Below are 12,087 nucleotides of genomic sequence, written 5' to 3'. Positions count from 1 at the left end.
AAATTATTCCTTCTTGCACGTAAATTTGCGTGAGCTCCGACGCTGTAAAATCACCAGGTTTTTTCAAGCTCTGTTATATTATTTGCTAACTGAAAGTTGTGCACAGTTAAAATTTAAAAGAAACTTGTGAAAAAGCCATTGAATCAGTTTTCGTTCAATTCGTCAAGTGCACACACCTAATTTTTCTTGTGGTGTTCGGTAATTAGTTCTGTGGTTTCGACATCCGTAAAACTAATTTGGTGTGCAATGGTTAGAAAATCAATGAAATAAATCACACAAAAAATTAACAGCAACTGGGACACAATCTTCGTTGTCGATTGAGGTGAATGCAGTTGGTAGACTGAAAAATGCAATTTGTATATTTTAATGTTATACTAATAAGGTAATTTTTTTATAGGTAAAGGATTTGATTTTCACCAAACAAAAAAACAAACAAAAATTTGAATGAATTGATGAAATCTTTATTGAAAGATGATTTCATGCAAATGGTGGCCGCGGCTCCGCTTTAGATAGCCCATGCTCAAGGTCCAACTGTGGCACATTTTCTCGAATATATCGACCGGTATTTCACGAATAAATGTTTCAATATTAGTTTCCAGTGCATCAATAGTTGCTGGTTTATCCTTGTAGACAGGAGCCTTGACATGGCTCCACAAGAACGAGTCAAAAGGCGTTAAATCACACGATCTAGGCGGCCAATTGACCGGCCCAAACCGTGAGATAAACTGTTCGCCGAAGGCCATTGGTCATTGTTTTGCGTGCCGTGTGGGATGTGGCACCGTCTTGTTGAAACCACATGTCAGGAATATCCAATTCTTCCGTTTTGGGCAACAAAAATCCTCAATCATCACACGGTAGCGCTCGTCATTCACAGTAACGTTCGGCCCATCGTCGCCTTTGAAGAAGTACGGCTTGATAATGCCACCGGACCATAATCCACACCAAACAGTGACTTTTTTGGAGCACATTGGTAGCTTTTGCAATGCTTCTGGCTGGTCTTCACTCCGTATGCGACAATTTTACTTGTTGACGTATCCATCCATTCTACTAGAAATAATTTTCGTCGCTGAACACAATTTTTCAATAAAGAAGTGGATCTTCCTCAAACTTTGCCAGCACCCATACATAAATAAATTAAGTATAGACCAAACTGAACAAGTTTGACAATGATTCACGCGTGATCTGTCGGAAACAGTGTTGCCATAAAGATACCAGCAAAAAAAGTCACCCTTTACCTAGAAAATTTACTGGAAACAAACCTGATAATGTTATCTGATTGAATATTTTAGTATTTAGGTAACATTTATTAGAAAATCATGTGATTTCGGTTTCCACTAGTTTGCGTTTATGTGTTCGAAGTTTGTTTCAAAACTATTCCAAAATGTTGGAAGTGTTATCTGAAAATTTTTACTATTAACCATTTTCTGATGTACGACTAGATAATCTTTAAATGGACGAAAAAACTTGTCATTTGAAATTAAAAATTGACGCGATAAACGAACAAACTTCAAATTATCGAACTAAATCCTTTTTCAGTTGAAAGTTTTTCAACGCGTTTTCCGATAAACTCAATTCATCCTGTGACTTCAGAGCCGGATGATGAATCTGGGTAAAATTTAGGAATATTGTAGGAGACCACAAATCCTTCAACATAAAATTGCTAAAGCACTGATGAATCGATGACAAAAAGTAATAACCTGTTTCAATCCACCTAGTGGAGTATATATGATACTGTGGCATTCGTCAAAATAATTTTCTTCGGTTCTTGAACGAATAACCGCGACCGTCTACTGATAATGACTACCGATTGGAACAGTTTTGATTTCAAATTAGACTTTTTTTAAATTTATTTTCGCCTCTTTAAGTGACGGTATAAAATTTTTAACACACTTTACCCTATAATTCCGACACCGAAAGCCGGATCCAGATGAAATTCAGAAGACAAAAAAAAAAACTAAAATTCAAATGAATGATTTTAGTTTGTAAAAATCGGTCGGAAAACTTAGTACGCTTTTTTTCAATTTTTTGAACACCCCCTAACTCCGAAATTTTCCAAACAAAATTCAGGAATTTTGTATGGGATTTCAAGGTCTTTCATTTAAATCTGAGCTTGTGAAAATCAGATCTCTGAGGAAAGTTTGTGCACTTATTTTAACAATTTTTTGCAAATTTTACCCCATATTTACGGAATCGAATGTCGAATCCAAATAATATTCGGGAATTTGGTATGAAACTAAAAAACCTTTCATTTGAATCTGAGTGTGTGAAAATCGGTTTATCCGCTTCTAAGAAATTGGAGTGAGTTCCGGTTTGGAGTACACGATCACTTTTTTTCGATACTTCCGGAATCTAAAACGAAAATCTGGTATACTCAAAATCAATGTGTTTAATAATCAACAAACCAAATCTGTCCAATTAATGAGCTATACGGCTATTTGAATGTATTTAATGGAATTTTTCTGTGTCATGTATAAACATACGCGTCTGAAAATGAAATTTTCATACCTATCAGTTTGTAATTCCGGAACCGGAAGTCGTATCAGGATAAAATTTGAACCTACGCTTGTGAAAATTTTATGAGCGGTCTCTGAAAAAATCTATGGAACGTTTTCAGTTCATTTTGTACATTTTACCCCGGTACTCCCGAAGTAAGTTCATCAAAATTAAAAAAGCAAGAAATTTCAAAGGAATTTGTTGATGGGGGTCTGAGGCCTAAGTTAATTTTAGTAAAGGGATCCATGACTCAAAATAGTTTGGGAACCCCTGCATTAGAGTAAGCGTTAAGTTTTCAAACGTTTGAGTGAAAAAAAAACTTCTTGCAGTTCAGTGTGTTTTTATTATCGGAATATTTTAATCGAATTTAGGAATGCAACAATACATTGCCCTTTCTAGATCCGGTTTTTGAAACCCAGAATCATCAATCATCAATAGTTGTTTTCAGTATAAATTTTGTGGATTCAATTATGCTAAGTGAGATGTCTAACATAACAATATATCAAAATCATTTTAAACTCTAAACCGGTCAAAAGGAAATGGTTTTGAATCATTTTTTGCGCTTCCCGTCTAAAAGAAAGAAGAAATACTTTAACTAAAAATCCATGTATATAATAATTAACGAAGAAGAACTACTTTATTTTGAGTGCTAAAAACTTAAATTTTTAGGTAAATTTAAATTTAAATTAAATTATATTTAAATTTTTATCTTATTTTGAGTAAAAATGAAGTAATGTTAACAGCTTCGTCTCGTAGCTCAAAAATGAGTAGATAAGTGTAAGAGTATGTACCCCTTTTATGAATTTGAGCGCTTTGGTACTCAATTTTGAGTTATGTTCAATGAGGGTGTAGTGAAGAAATTCAATTTCACAATTTTTCAAAAATCGGAGAAGGAAGTAAAATAAATTTTTTTGTCGAATTTTATGTCTAATCAATTAAAGTATGAATAAACATTACCTGGCATAATGACAAATTCATATGATTTTTCCGCACAGTGAATCCTAGGAGATTAAGAAATGAAGTGCCATAGTAATCAGTCGGTGTTGAACAGTCGTTCGCACCGCACGCGTATAGCTCTTGGCTCCTGGAATTTTTTTTCTGGTTACCTAGAGTTTCATTGATTCAAGGCTTCAGTCTTTTTCAAGACTACCTGAATCACTAACTAAGTGACTAAGTGATACAAAGAGTGATATTAGAGTGACTAAGAAATTAATCAGCCTTTTTTAAGGCTAGCTAGGAGTCTAATCGAAGACTAATTTAGCCTAGTTAATTTAATTTAAAATTTCATTTATTTCAAAAATGCCTGCGTCCAACCGGAAAGGCTTGTTGCCTAAGGCTAAAAATAATTCAATACGGAATAAATCACAATCCGTTTTTCAACATTTTTCTAATAACATTCACGATCTTATAGAATCTGAATGTAAAAATAAAAGACAACGGACGGATTTCCCTTCCGCTGATCCTATGCCGTCTAACAATATTTACGAGATTCTTCCTGAATCCGATTGTAGCGACATAGAAGAAAATTCTTCAAAAATTCCCAAAATGGACGCTTGTCGTTCTGGGAAGAATCATCAATCTATGCCACCAGTGACGGTGATGATTTCCGACTTCAAAGCATTCCGTACTGAGCTTTCTACTTTTCTCCCGGAAGTAAAAGTCTCATTTCAAATCGGACGAAGAGGAGAATGTCGAATCTTGGTTGATGGATTGGAAGATTACGAACGTCTTATTCGATATTTGTCCGAGAAACTTCATAAATTTTATTCATATGATATAAAATCAGACAGACCCTTCAAGGCTGTCTTGAAAGGATTATCAAATGATCAAAGTATTGATGAAATTAAAAATGAACTAAAAGAATTGCTTGGTTTTGCCCCTTCCCATGTAATACTTATAAAAAAAAAGCGAACGGTACTTCTAAACCACGCTCTGGAATTTCCCATGAACTTTACCTAATACACTTTAATCGAAGTGATGTAAACAATTTGAAAACTTTAGAAAAAGTACGTTTCATTTCCCACATTAAAATTCATTGGGAACATTATAAACGGCATAATCGTATTGCAAACTTAACGCAATGTCGTCGTTGCCAAGGCTTCGGTCATGGAACCAAAAATTGTCATATGGATATACGGTGTTTGAATTGTGGTAAATCACATTCGAAAGACGTTTGTCCAATGAATGAAACCACTGATAAATTTTCATGTTCAAATTGCAATGGAAATCATAAATCCAATTATTTGAAATGTCCTGTCAGGGAAAAAATTTTAAACGCTCGTTCGCTTAGACAACAAGCCAAATCAACGACCCTAAATTTACAGAACATACCTGAAAATCAAAAAACCGTTACAAATGCCACGCCTAATTCTTTTAAGGCACTTATTTCTTCGAATTTAAAACAAAAAACAGGTACGCCTTCCAATTCGTCTTCTAACGAAAACAATTTATTCACAGGTAGTTCGACCTCGTCATCATCTTCTTCTAATGTCAGTTATGCTAGTATATCAGGTAGAAATCTACCACCTATTTCTTCTAATGTAAATAATCAAAACACAGGACCGCCTCGCAGTTCATCTTCTAACGAAAACAATTTATTAATAGGTAGACCGGCCAAATCATCTTCTTCTAATGGCAGTCTACCTACAAATATTCCTTCGCTTCTTTAAATGAAGTCGATTCGCTTCTTTAAATGAAGTCGATTTAGGCGATATAACTGAAAATAAAATGATCTACCTACAAGATCAACTTTTTCAAATGATCATCCAAATGAATTCGACTTCATCTCTTTTTGAAGCATTTCAAATCGGATGGAAATTTGCAAATAATATTATAATGAATTTAAAATTTAACAGTGATGTTAAATAAATATTTGAATATTTTAAATTGGAATGCTCGATCTTTGAAATCGAGTGAAGATGAATTTTATAATTTTCTCGAAGTTCACAAAATCCATATTGCCATTGTGACAGAAACTTTTCTTAAACCAAATGTCAAATTGAAAAGTAATCCACAGTATGTGGTTCATCGATTTGACAGGTTTACTGGAATGGGTGGTGGAGTTGCCATTTTTGTCCAACGGTAAATTAAACATCGAATTTTACCTTCTTTCAATACTAAAGTTATTGAAAGCTTGGGAATCGAAGTTGAAACCATTCATGGAATTTATTTCATCGCTGGAGCATATTTGCCATTCCAATGCACCGGCGAACAATTAAATTTCTTTAAAGGCGATTTGCAAAAACTTACAAGATATCGATCGAAATTTTTCGTAATAGGGGACTTAAATGCTAAGCATGTCCAGTGGAATTGTAGGCAAAATAACAGTAATGGTAAAATACTTCATAATCAACTCTCAGCTGGTTACTTTACAGTTCTTCATCCCAGTAATCTGACTTGTTTCTCTTCCGTGAAAAACCCGTCTACAATTGATCTGGTTCTAACAGATCAAAGTCACATTTGTAGTGAACCGATTACACATGCTGACTTTGACTCAGATCATCTTCCTGTAACATTCAGACTTTCCAACGAAGCTATAATTAATCCAATTAGTTCTATTTTCAACTATCATAGAGCTAATTTGTTGGATTACAGATCTCACATTGAAAATCATGTGGATCATGAAACTATTTTAGAAAATTCTGCGGACATCGACACAGCAATTGATAATTTGAATCATTATATTATCGAAGCTAGAAATCTTTCAGTTCCCAAAGCTCAAACTAAAATTAATTCTCCTATCATCGATGACAATCTTCAACTGCTCATTCGGTTGAAGAATGTTCGTCGACGACAATATCAACGTTCTCGTGATCCTGCTATGAAAAACATAGTTAAGGATTTACAAAAAGAAATTAAACATAGATTTACTCTTTTGCGAAATGAAAATTTCGCTAAAGAAGTTGAACAAATTAAACCATATTCTAAACCTTTCTGGAAACTTTCTAAGGTTCTTAAGAAACCTCAGAAACCAATTCCTGCTCTCAAGGAAGGAAATCAAATACTTCTTACAAATGGTGAAAAAGCTCAAAAACTTGCTCAGCAGTTCGAGAGTGTCCACAATTTTAATTTGAACGTTGTGAGTCCTATTGAAAATGAAGTCTCACTGAAATATGATCATATTTCAACCCAAGTGTTATCACACGATGACATTATTGAGACGAATTTTGATGAAATTAAATCAATTATTAGAAAACTTAAAAACATGAAGCCTCCTGGTAATGATGGAATTTTTAATATTCTTATTAAAAATCTTCCCGGTGTTGCCTTGAGACTCCTGGTTAAAATTTTCAACAAGTGTTTTTCATTAGCTTACTTCCCAAAAAGATGGAAAAACGCTAAAGTAATTCCTATCCTGAAACCTGATAAAAACCCAGCAGAAACATCAAGTTATCGACCAATTAGCTTACTTTCTTCTATCAGTAAACTTTTTGAAAAAATTATCTTGTTGAGAATGATGACTCATATAAATGAGAATTCAATTTTTTTACCAGAGCAGTTTGGATTTCGTCATGAACATTCAACTACTCATCAACTTGTCAGAGTAACGAACATGATAAAATCAAATAAATCTTCTGGGTTATCCACTGGAGTTGCTCTTCTAGACATAGAAAAAGCATTCGACAGTGTTTGGCACAAAGGTTTAATAGCAAAAATGTCTGATTTCCAGTTTCCTATTTATTTGATCAAAATGATTCAAAATTATTTAACTGATCGTACTCTTCAGGTTAGCTATCAGAATTGTAAATCTGAATTCCTACCCGTACGAGCCGGTGTTCCGCAGGGTTCGAGTGTAGCTCCAATCTTGTATAATATTTTCACTTCTGATCTTCCAAATCTACCCGTTGGTTGTCAGAAATCGCTATTCTGTGACGACACAAGTCTGTTAGCCGCAGGTAGAAATCTAAGAGTGATCTGCAGTCGTCTACAAAGAAGTTTAAATATTTTCAGTGATTATCGGTCAAAATGGAAAATTAAACCAAATTTAGCAAAAACGCAATTAATTATCTTTCCTCGCAAGCCAAGAGCTTCTTTTCTTAAACGAAACAATAATCACATTCTCAAATTTAATGGCTTGGAATTGACATGGTCTGATCAAGCTAAATACTTAGGTTTAATGTATGACAAAAAACTCACTTTCAAGGATCACATTGAAGGAATCCTGGAAGAGTGTAATAAATATATTAAATGTTTATATCCTCTTATAAACAGAAATTCTAAGCTCTGTCTAAAAAACAAATTGTTAATTTATAAACAAATTTTCAGACCAGCCATGCTTTATGCGGTACCAATTTGGTCAAGCTGTTGTTCCACCAGGAAGAAAACGCTTCAAAGGATTCAGAATAAAATTCTGAAAATGGTTTTGAAGCGTCCTCCCTGGTTTAGCACAAATGAGTTACACAGACTCACAAATATAGAACCATTAGATGTAATGTCACATAATATTATAAGCAAATTCCGACAAAAATCGATGCAATCTTCAATTGAATCGATTCGCTCTCTGTATTAGTTAGTAAGTTAGTATATAAGTTCCTTTTCCCCATTACACAATACAAGTAGGTTTAGAATTTTCCCTACACAAAAATCTCAGAATTGCGGAAGCAAATAATGTCTTCATGGTAATAACCAAATCATGTATATAATAGGGCTGAAAAGTCACCACTTGTGGCTGAACACCCAATTTAAATCTTAATAATTTAATTTTAACTCATATTCCAATAAATAGTTATTTGAAAAAAAAAAAAAAGTGCCATAGTAATGTTTATGCCTGTAGATTGTGCCATTAACGCTCGTGACAGAAAACGCCACGTCAATCTAAGAACCACGGACCCGGTGATAGATCGTCGAACATTCCGGAAACCGATTAAATCCAGGCAACCGTAGACATCTGATGTTGTTAGCAAAATTGCATCGTGATCGCAGAGCCCTGGTCCGGCAACCTGACAACCTGGCAACGCACCGCCACTGAATCGTGACAATCGTGGCTTGCTGTGGTTCGCGGGGGGCAGTTTATTAATAATATAACTATCTCAAGCTCTAAGGTAACAGCTCTTATGCTACACATACGCCATAGCCTGATCGAGCTGCGCCTAGTTGTACCTGAGCAGTACCATATAGTTAAGTCATAAAAATCAATAACTTTAATAACAACAGCGTTTGAAACGAAACGGTCGCCGGGCAATTTAGGCGAAGAGGGAAAAGTCGTGCCAAACCTGGCAAGCCGGCAGCAGGTGACTGGCAGCAACGAAACGAGAGGCGCGAAACTTGCCGACAAGTGGCTGGCCATTTCGTTGCAGTACTTGGTATCTATCTACCGGCAGTGCCGTTTCTTTCCACGGGTCCAAATTGGACCACTATCGAAGCACTGCTGCACCGATTTTGGCTGAGACTTACGCAGATTACGGCCACGGATTGCGGCTCACGTCGTTGTCGACAAGGAAGTCAGTGCCAAAGTTGGGCTCTAGAAATTGCTTAATGAGCTCGGTAGAGGTTTTGCAAAAATAAGTCGAGATTAAAACCGAGCTGCTGCACTCAAAAGGACTACCGTACCGAGAGAGCCAGATATAGTTAATCAACTTGCGGCGCAGCAGTACGGGAGCAACGAGTTCCTCTTTATTTTTCATCACATCATCCATTGAGGTCCCGCCGAGGTGTCCGAATTTATTTGGACTAGACTTTGGATGTCGAAAGTCAATCAGGGCACTACATACTGACTAAAAACATGGGTTATGCTTTCCGGTTGTGCCACATTCACATTGTAATGAGAGAAAGAGATTTCCTGTGTCTTACCGAATTGCTTCAAGCTTCAAGCTCATCACCGGCATCATCAGCAGTAAAACTTGCCGCGTCAATAAAGCACCAAATTTATGACAAAGTCCCATTTCGTGGCATGACTCTTCAACAAAACAGATTCGTACTACGATTGACCGAAACAGAAAACAAGCTGCCGGGGATCAGCGGCAATCCGCGGCAGAGGCAGGCATGTCAATAACGCTACTTCTTAATTACCCCCTCGCGAAGCAATTACCACCTCATCTCGGCAATAATGAATGGTGGTGCGACTTAGCCCGGTACCGGACAAACAGGTCACCTCCGTGCTTAGGCTAGCTAGAGTAAGACCGAAGTGCGCAGATTCGCCGTTTAGTACTTGTAGCTGTCGAGTACAGGCAATAGGACCAATGTTCAATGCAATGGATTTATTACAGCGCGAGCTTCGGTGGCGCCAAACAACCGGAACTATCAAACAATGTCATCGATCACCTCTTCAAAGCAATACCCGCTGGTCAATCGGTCACAACAGGTGCGTAGTAGTAGGCTATGCGAAGGTGTTCTTTGATGCCATATTCGATTCAGATACAGATCGCTACCGGGTGCGCACGGTCTTGGACAATCTACAAGATCGAAGTAGCCTGTGATGGTTGAGCCCTGAACCAAGGCGGTTCACAGAGGTGTGCCTAAACTCCCAGTAGGGAGGTATGTGATACTGACGATTTTTGAATGAGGAAGCAAACTCGTTTAAATTACGACAAATTTCGACGGAAGTGACTACCGGTCGCACACTTGGTCAGCTCTGGGTCAATGCTAGAGTCATTACCGGTAAGGCGCATACACACAACAAACGATGGCTGACAGAGTAATTTGGATGAATAATGAGGTCCGCGTGTGTAGTTTTTCCCCCTCTGCCCCAGTAGGGCACTCTCATCTAAACTGGAAACTTGTTGTAATTGTTGTCTTAATTAGAGATTTTATCGCTGATGTCACCTGCGACTCGACTCGAGATAACCGTGGGAATGTAAAACTGTCATCCAGCGAGAGAATGAAAAAAACAACTCGTTTAACAATTCAATAAAAATAATTCCCCGAACGAGAGCCGTTCGTCCTCCCTTCCATTATCAAGCTCAATCGTGTCGACAAGCTGAGAACACTTGTACTGCCGATAAAATCCCATCAAAACCTGACGCGTCTCCATCATTTATCTTCCGCAGTCGGATAGCAGCAGTAATAAAAGAAAAAAAAACCAGAAACACAATTCATCCCAAGCACCGATCAAAACCGGGTCCGGACAAAAGGACCTAGGTTACAAAATAACAACAATTATCGCTTCATTTCTCACGCACCGACACTGGAATCGGCGATGGGATGATGGCGCGTTGTCCTTTCCGTATTCCTTCTGTTGCGAGTCCGAGTTCAATCTGACAAACGACGAATGGTGGACCGACCGACCGACCGTCCGACGACGGCAGGGATTACGAAAGCGACCCTTCGCAATGACAGAGCCGACAGTCATTCTCGGTGAATGTGTGAGATAGACATGATTCCTCTTGTGAAAATCATCATCAGTCCAAATTCGATTCGCATCCACGGGAGGCTGCCCGAGGATGGTGACAGTGTGAAGTCGAATAGCGTGGTAATGGTTGAAAATTGTGGCAGAAGTGAAATGTTTCGTTCTTTTGATTGTTCATAACACGATAAACGATAAACGATAAACGATAAACGATAAACGATAAACGATAAACGATAAACGATAAACGATAAACGATAAACGATAAACGATAAACGATAAACGATAAACGATAAACGATAAACGATAAACGATAAACGATAAACGATAAACGATAAACGATAAACGATAAACGATAAACGATAAACGATAAACGATAAACGATAAACGATAAACGATAAACGATAAACGATAAACGATAAACGATAAACGATAAACGATAAACGATAAACGATAAACGATAAACGATAAACGATAAACGATAAACGATAAACGATAAACGATAAACGATAAACGATAAACGATAAACGATAAACGATAAACGATAAACGATAAACGATAAACGATAAACGATAAACGATAAACGATAAACGATAAACGATAAACGATAAACGATAAACGATAAACGATAAACGATAAACGATAAACGATAAACGATAAACGATAAACGATAAACGATAAACGATAAACGATAAACGATAAACGATAAACGATAAACGATAAACGATAAACGATAAACGATAAACGATAAACGATAAACGATAAACGATAAACGATAAACGATAAATGATAAACGATAAACGATAAACGGCTCGAAAAGATCTTTGCTTGAAAAAAGCTGTTCAAAATAAGTGCTCAAAAATGTTCGATGAGCAAGAGAATTTTACAAGAAAAAATTCAAAAAGTTCTAGAAAGAGTTGCTCGATTTTTTAGAAATCTGCTCGAAAACTGCTCTAAAATACGCTGGATAAAACTGCTTCAAAACGGCTTTTAAATACAGCTCGAAATGTTTCTCAGAAAAACTGCTCCAAAAACTACCTAAAAACTACTCGAAAAACTGTTTGAAGGAACTACTGAAAAGGCACGGCAAAATTGTTCGAAAAAACTGCTCAGAAGCTGCTAACAAACTGCTCGAAAAATTGATCAAAAACTCAAAATAACACTGCTCTAAATGTTGCTCGAAAAACTGCTAGATTAAACTGCTCGATAAACTGCTCAAAAACACCTTTTGAAAATCTGCTCTAAAAACTACTCGAAAAATCTGCACACAAAATTAATAGAAGAAACTTGGGCAAGGCTCGAACATATTGCTA

The sequence above is a fragment of the Malaya genurostris genome, chromosome 2 (genome assembly GCF_030247185.1).
Source record: "Malaya genurostris strain Urasoe2022 chromosome 2, Malgen_1.1, whole genome shotgun sequence".
Taxonomy (NCBI): domain Eukaryota; kingdom Metazoa; phylum Arthropoda; class Insecta; order Diptera; family Culicidae; genus Malaya; species Malaya genurostris.
This window is presented reverse-complemented; position numbering follows the sequence as displayed.